We start from the raw sequence: 6,320 nt of genomic DNA on the forward strand, positions 1-6,320 counted from the left end.
CCCAGCACTGTCACCTCTGGGCGACAGAGGGAGACTCCATCTCAAAAAAAAAAAAAGCGCTGGGTGCGGTAGCTCATGCCTGTAATCCCAGCACTGTCACCTCTGGGCGACAGAGGGAGACTCCATCTCAAAAAAAAAAAAAGCGCTGGGTGCGGTGGCTCACGCCTATAATCCCAGCACTTTGGGAGGCCAAGGCAGGCGGATTACAAGGTCAGGAGTTCGAGACCAGCCTGGCCAACATAGTGAAACTCCATCTCTACTAAAAATACAAAAATGAGCCAGGCGTGGTGGTATGCGCCTGTAGTCCCAGCTACTCGGGAGGCTGAGGCAGTAGAATCACTTGAACCCAGGAGGCGGAAGTTGCAGTGAACCGAGATTGTGCCACTGTACTCCAGCCTGGGTGACAGAGACTCCATCTTAAAAAAGTAAAATTAGAAAAAGAAAAAAAGGAAAGAAAACTAAAACTTTTATTGAAGGACATAAAAGAAGACCTAGGCTGGGTGTGGTGGCTCATGCCTGTAATCCCAGCACTTTGGGAGGCCGAGACCGGTGGATCACCTGAGGTCAGGAGTTCAAGACCAGCCTGACCAATATGGTGAAACCCCGTCTCTACTAAAAATACAAAAATTAGCCGGATATGGTAGCAGGCACCTGTAGTCTCAGCTACTCGAGAGGCTAGACAGGAGAATCATTTGAACCCGGGAGGTGGTGGTTGCAGTGAGCTGAGATCATGCTACTGCACTCTAGCCTGAGTGACAGAGTAAGACTCTGTCTCCAAAAAAAAAAAAAGAAGAAGACCTGAAGAGACAATGCCTACAGAGAAAGGGACAGGACTTTAAAAATGCCTTTGGAAGGTCCATTTTGGTCATATGTGTTACAAGTTTAAACACATCATTTTCACCTCACCAACCCCACTGTAGAACTCTATCCTACACAAATACTAGCATATGTTTGCTAGATGTATAAATCCATGAAGATAAATGTATAAAGAAAGCCTGCTGCACTGCTTATTAGCAACCAGTGAGAACATACGCTCATCATCATGAACGAGGCTAGGTCTGAAAATATTGAAATCAAAAGATGTCCAGGATCCATGGTGAGAAAGGCCTGCCACGCTCCTCTGCATCCTTTCCCTGTGCTCCAGCCCTTCCCTCTTTTCTCTCTGCCTGAAACATTCTTCCCCCAGATATCCCATCTCTGTAGCAGCCAGCTGGAGGCCTAAGGTGTTGGTCCACCCAAGTGTGCAGGGAGCAATTCTGAGGGCATGATCCAAATTCACCCGTTTCACTCCCAACACAGATTCATGCTGCAGTGAATTTCTACTTGTTAAAAAAAAAAAAAAAAAAATTCTTTCGCAGGGCATAGTGGTTCACGCCTGTAATCCCAGCACTTCGGGAGGCCGACGTGGGCAGATCACCTGAGGTCAAGTTCGAGACCAGCCTGGCCAACATGGTGAAACCCTGTCTCTACTAAAATACAAAAATTAGCTGCGCATGGTGGCGTACGCCTGTAATCCCAGCTACTCAGGAAGCAGAGGCAGGAGAATCACTTAAATCCAGGAGGCAGACGTTGCAGTGAGCCGAGATCGGGCCATTGCACCTCAGCCTAGGCGACAAGAGTGAAACTTAGTCTCAAAAAAAAAATTCTTTCTGAAATTCTGAACCATCATGCACAATACATTGTTATCAATTAGTTCCCAGAAAGAAGTGCTTTGGTCTGGATCAATGTTTTCTTTTTTTTTTTTTTTTGTTTTTTGAGACGGAGTCTCGCTCTGTCGCCCAGGCTGAAGTGCAGTGGCCGGATCTCAGCTCACTGCAAGCTCCGCCTCCCGGGTTCACGCCATTCTCCTGCCTCAGCCTCCCAAGTAGCTAGGACTACAGGCGCCCGCCACCTCACCTGGCTAGTTTTTTTTTTGTATTTTTAGTAGAGACGGGGTTTCACCGTGTTAGCCAGGATGGTCTCGATCTCCTGACCTCGTGATCCACCCGCCTCGGCCTCCCAAAGTGCTGGGATTACAGGCTTGAGCCACCGCGCCCGGCCCAATGTTTTACTTCTATGCTGTTAGCACCAAGTACAATCCAGAGAAAAAGAAGGGTGCTGGGCACACCCAGGACAGCAGAGGGCGCGGTGGAACAGCAAAGAACGCTCAGGCAATAGACTAACTTCCAAGAAAATCCAGTGCACCCAAACTTAATCAAACAGGCCAAGGTCCGCCTCCATCTCCCAACAGGTGGAGTCAGATCATATTAAACAGATTCCCTCCAAGTCCTTTGCTAAGTCATTCCAGACAGCCTATTACCCATCTCTTCTGCTAGACAATGGGTTTCAATGTCCCCTGGAATCAACCACCCAACCCCTTCCACACCTTTCCCCCAAATAGCACCATTCGCCTGAGGGTTCCACTGGTCTACAAGTCAGGTCATCATTCCATAAATGTCTGTAGTCAGTCTCCTCTAGTAATGCCGCCCCTGTTCACAGCCCATTCTAGGCAGGTAACAACTTCCACACACAAAGCCAGAGTTCAAATAAAATGGGTGGGCACAGTGGCTCACGCCTGTAATCTTAGCACTTTGGGAGGCCGAGGCGGGCAGACTACCTGAGGTCAGGAGTTCAAGACCTGCCTGGCTAACATGGTGAAACCCCGCCTCTACTAAAAATTTTTTAAAAATAAAAATAAAAATAAAAAATGAATTAGCCGGGTGCAGTGGCGCGTGCCTCTAATCCCAGCTACTCTGGAGGCTGAGGCCGCGGAATTGCTTGAGCCCGGGAGGCAGAGATTGTGGTGAGTGGAGATCACGCCACTACCTGTCTCTTATACACATCTAGATGTGTATAAGAGATAGTGGTGAGTGGAGATCACGCCACTGCACTCCAGCCTGGGCTACAGAGCAAGACTTCGTCTCAAAAAAAAAAAAAAAAAAAACTTCTAAAGCCAGCCAGCCAGCTCATCTCAGATGGAACTAATATAAAAGACTAATTATAAACTAATGGAACCGTGCACTGCAAATAATTTGGCATTTCTGTTCTCCAAATGCTAAACCTGGTCCCCAGGCCACTCTCAACTCCTCTGCCCAGGCACCACCCACCACGCACCCGACTCCTTGCTGTCAAAAGGATCCCACAGATTCCCACCACCAGAGTGCCCGTGCTCCCTCTGGAAGGTGGTGAAGGATTAAACTAAGAGGAACTGAGACAGATGGAAGGGAAGGCAGGGACACTGGAGAAGAGTCTAAGGAAGAAGCGAGTGACTCTGACAATCACTATCAGCATGTCAGCCCCATGAGGACAGGGCTTTCTGTGTTTTGTTCACTATTCAATGCCCAGCGTCCAAAAATATTTCTGGAATGCAAACAGGTGGGAGGGGGAGATGCTGAGGAAGTAAAAGAAATAGGATATTGCCATTCAACAAACATTTCCTGATTACCTACTCTTTGTCAAGCCCTATGCTGGGTCTTGTGTGGGTGGAAATTAAACACAAAACACAGATCCCCCGGAGGCCCCAGACTGATGAAGGCAACAAACAAGATACGACCAGAGATGGATTTTGAAAGATGAATAGGAGTTAGCCGAGCTGTCAACAGTAAGAAGTAAGGTTGGTCCAAGGCACAGCGCTTTCTGAAGGAACAGGAAGTGATAGGAAGGCGAGCGGCTATGCGAGACCGCGTTAAGAGGCGCGGGGCGCTTATGGACGCTGCCCAGTCCCGGCCCCCTTCAGCCCGGGGCCCGCCGCTCACCACACGCACCGGAAGCGCTCGGTTCTCCCGGAGGCAGACCGGCCAGCACACCACTGTCCAGTCACGTTCCGACGCGGCCCCGGGGCCGCCAGCCAATCAGTGGAGGCCTCTGCCCCGCCCCGGCGTGAACAACCAATGATGGCGCCGTCGGGCCGGAAGTTGTTCCGTCCGGATGGCGTTTCCACGGACGCCCCGGAGACAACCCGTGGCTGAGCCGGGAGTGCTGACGGGCCCGGCTGGGCCGGGTAAGCGAGGGGAGTGAGGCCGGGGCGGAGTGAGGGAACAAGGGAGGGAGTAATGGAGGGACGCCCGCGCGGCGCCCAGCGGCCTGGCCCTCCAGGCAGTATCCTGAGAGCCCGGCATGCTGCTCGCCGCGTTCTGGCACCGTGAAGGGCGCGGATCCTGCCACCGACCCCTTGCTCCTTTCCTGTGAGCGCCGCCGACCCACCCCGTCCCCCTTTCCCACCGGCACCAACCCTTCATCATCTCCACCTCTTCTCTTTTCCCGAGAAGAGAGGCCCCCATTTTTATTTAGCGCTTGCCATGTGCCAGAGACTTTGCCTAGTGTTGCACTTAGTCCGCTCAATGGTAATGTTAGCAGGCTTCTCCATGCCCATTTCACAGATGAGGAAACCGAAGGGAAGCAGAAAAATAATGTGACCCTTGCCCAAGGTTTCGAATAAGTCCAAGCTGGGATTGAAACCCAGGCGTCTGTGACCTCAGAACTCCCGATCTTTCCACTACACTGCGCCGCCTCAGTGAACAAATGCGGGGAATTTACGGTTTCTCTTTCTAACGCCCACGACTCCACAAAATCAGCCACACTGACACTGAGGGTGGGGAACGGGAAGAGGGTGGAGAGGTTATTTGGAGGCCAGCGGGGGGTGAGGGGTGGCTGATGCAATGCCCAGCTAATGGCTCGATTCTCAGGAGGGTTTCATTGGTCTCAACCTGGTCCCAGGCAGCCCACCTCTGATTGGACAGTCTCATCAAGAAGGTTGGTCAGGAGCTCAAGTGTTTCTGAGAATCAGGGCGATTTATAAGAAAAGCTTAGCTGAATGCAGGGTGGGGACTGGTAAACAAAAGGAAGAGAAAAGCCTCTTTTTTCAGAAGGGAAACTGAAAGAAAGAGGGGAAGAGTATTAAAGACCATTTCTGGCTGGGCTGGGCATTCTCAGCTGCTCAACTGCCCAGCGTGACCAGTGGCCACCTCTGCAGAGTCTTCCACAACGTGGGTATGTATTGCCATCTTTGCCAGGCTTAGAGCTTGTTAGTGTTTTTACCAAAGTGCTGAAAACCTTGGTTTAGGGGGTCAGGACTTGTGTCTTTAGGATTAGGGTATTATGCATTTTACTTCTTCCATTGACCGAAAGTTCAGGTAATTCACTGCTCCCATAGGGAATAGAGATCCTGGCTGAGCAGTCGCGTGCTTGGATTTGTAGCTTGCCTCCCAGCACTCTCATGCTGTCTGTCATAGTTTTCACTGATGCAGCCCCCTTCTGTGCTCCACATCAGAACGTATTGTCATTCTTGTTGTGACACCCCAAAGTGTCTAGTGCCTGGCTTCATATAAATTAATGGCTTTGCCTTTTAAGATAATGTTCATTTGTTATTTGGAGGGGAAAGCGATCTTTCTTTTAGTGTTTAAAAAAAAAAAAAGTGGAACATAATGGGTCCCAGAAGGTGTCAAGAAATCCTTGCTCTAAAGAAGTCATTTTCTTGTCCTCTGGGAACTTTCCAGTCCAAAGGCATAGTCACTTACACTCTGGGGCCAAGATGTAAAGGATGGTATTCCACTTCCTGGTGATATTCCAGGGATTCAGAAACACTCCTGGGCTACATTTTCTTCTCAGCTGCTCCAGAATTGGCTGTCTTGATGCCACCCTTCCCCAGATTGCAGAATCAGTGTGTCCTGATCTTCTCTGTGAGATGATTTTTATGCAACTCAAGTCTTTATCATGTTGTTCTGTTAAACAATTCTATAATTCTTTCCACTCCTCATCCCAATACAATACCCAGTTTCTTTAAGTGCCTATTATGCTCCTCCACAACAGTGGAAAATTTCACAATGAGCACAAGATTCAAGTTCTTGAAAAGGGGGTTGGGGGTTAATTTTCAAGAGCCTTTTTAGCTTTCTCCTTGAAGGTCTGCTGTGATCTGCTTTGGAGTAGGCAGTTTTGCTCTTTACACGCCCAGTACTTTTGTTTAGGGAAGATAATAGAGTACTTCACTGGTTATAACTGCATTTCTTTGTTTCAGAGTGTAGTATTTGTTAAACAGGTAAATCTAATTCTCTTAAAGACTTAATGTTCTATTTGCAATTTATTTGGTAAACACTGAAGACAATGGTCCTTAACCTTTTGGCATCTCAGCCTCCTTTGGAAAGGTTACGAAGCCAGGAGACTCTGCTCAAAACCATGCACATACCAATGTACTTGCAAGCATTAATGTAATTTCAGATGTTCTTGAACTCCAAGTTGAAAAACCTCTGAAGTTCGGCCGGGCGCGGTGGCTCAAGCCGGTAATCCCAGCACTTTGGGAGGCCGAGACGGGCGGATCACAAGGTCAGGAGATCGAGACCATCCTG

At 49.3% G+C, this 6,320-nt stretch overlaps 2 protein-coding genes across 8 annotated transcripts in view; one reads left to right on the top strand and one right to left on the bottom strand.

Annotated features, from left to right (window-relative positions):
- WDR25 (WD repeat domain 25) overlaps positions 1-3,821 on the bottom strand; it is a 166,882-nt gene extending 163,061 nt beyond the window's left edge. Inside the window, exon 1 of one of the 2 annotated variants that reach the window (XM_011991635.1) lies at positions 3,744-3,821. The gene's annotated coding sequence lies outside the window, so the exon portion shown is untranslated. Of the gene's footprint in view, positions 1-3,532 lie in introns of both variants that reach the window. The other variant, XM_011991636.1, reaches the window with a different exon arrangement.
- WARS (tryptophanyl-tRNA synthetase) overlaps positions 3,433-6,320 on the top strand; it is a 47,800-nt gene continuing 44,912 nt past the window's right edge. The window contains exons 1-3 of one of the 6 annotated variants that reach the window (XM_011991629.1): positions 3,931-3,979; positions 4,696-4,968; positions 6,014-6,119. The gene's annotated coding sequence lies outside the window, so the exon portion shown is untranslated. Of the gene's footprint in view, positions 3,980-4,599; positions 4,969-5,992; positions 6,120-6,320 lie in introns of those variants that run through there. The other 5 variants (XM_011991630.1, XM_011991631.1, XM_011991634.1 and 2 more) reach the window with 5 other exon arrangements.

Source organism: Mandrillus leucophaeus, unplaced genomic scaffold (assembly GCF_000951045.1).
Source record: "Mandrillus leucophaeus isolate KB7577 unplaced genomic scaffold, Mleu.le_1.0 Scaffold4, whole genome shotgun sequence".
Taxonomy (NCBI): Eukaryota; Metazoa; Chordata; class Mammalia; order Primates; family Cercopithecidae; genus Mandrillus; species Mandrillus leucophaeus.